The following is a 1,315-nucleotide window of genomic DNA, read 5'->3' on the forward strand; positions in this document are numbered from 1 at the left end:
GACTCAGACCGAGGAATAACCTTCTGATCTGCCCCATCAAAGCTCACTCAGACAGTCACCTCACATCTCCGTCTATCTCCAAGTCTAATCGGCGCTGATTGGCTTATGAAAACCCTAATCACTGAAAATTACTTTTAATGTGATGCCGGTATGTGTGGGTTCTGAATGACTTTAAAACGACTAGCGAGTGCGGGAGGGTTTTTTCTGTGCCTACTTGATTTGAAGAAGCTGTGTGCAGTCACTCTATATAGATGTGGTTTTGAAAGCTAATGAGACAGAGCAGACTCCTCTCCTCTATGGGGGGAAGGGGGCTGCCAAATTCCTGACACAAAAAACACTACAATATTCCCATTATAACCCTACAGGGACATCTAGCCTATAGACCGTGTATGGTACTTCAACCGTGACTTCACTGCATACTTAAGTGTATTTTTTATCTTCTAGGGCATCGTGTGATTTATTCTGTCTGTGTTAGTTGATAGTGAGCAAGTGACCTTATCCCCTTTCATTTTCATTACCTATTCCTGTAATATTGCTAAAAGATACCCACTTTTAATGCGTCCTTGCACTCAACCGTGAACTTACGACCTTATCTGACGTGATGGTGTCTTAATGTCTTATGGTAGCATGTAATATAGATGATATTTTTCATGTTCATGCTCTGTTTCTACTATTCGATACAGGGTTTAGGTAATTCATCATGGTTAATATTTTAGCCACCCGAGTGGCTTGGCTCCATGGCAAAGTCTGTCAGTCAGCTGGCCCACCACTTTGGTTCAAGACTGAATGATGCCAACAGCTATTGGATGGATGAATGAACTTTTATACAGACATTAATGATTCAATCTAATGGCTTTGATGACTTTTCCTCTGGAGCCACTGTGAGGTTGGCGTATGTAGATCTGGGTGAGATTCCTCATCAACTATTGCACTATCGCTCCTAGGTTTCCACTAAGGTCCACGACCCCTCCGGCATGCTGGAAGGGGCCTTACATGGTTGATTCACAACTCAAAACAACTGGAAACGTGACATCACCCCCCACACCCCCTTCAGTTTTAATTACCATTACCTATCTTATCTGTTTTTGAACGTTTCGCTTGCTTTGTTCCTTCCATTTGTTTGTTTTTCTATTCATTTATCTATTGATACACATGGTTACTCTTCTTCATCATTACTTACAAGCAATCATTTTCATGCAGTCACAACAATCATTCCTGACCTACACGTCATCCCACAACACCAGCCATTATACAAGTTTAATGTACACTGAGGCACTGCACTAGTCATAATGTTGCGATGTCTATAAGTCTATAA

Source organism: Centropristis striata, chromosome 18 (assembly GCF_030273125.1).
Source record: "Centropristis striata isolate RG_2023a ecotype Rhode Island chromosome 18, C.striata_1.0, whole genome shotgun sequence".
Taxonomy (NCBI): Eukaryota; Metazoa; Chordata; class Actinopteri; order Perciformes; family Serranidae; genus Centropristis; species Centropristis striata.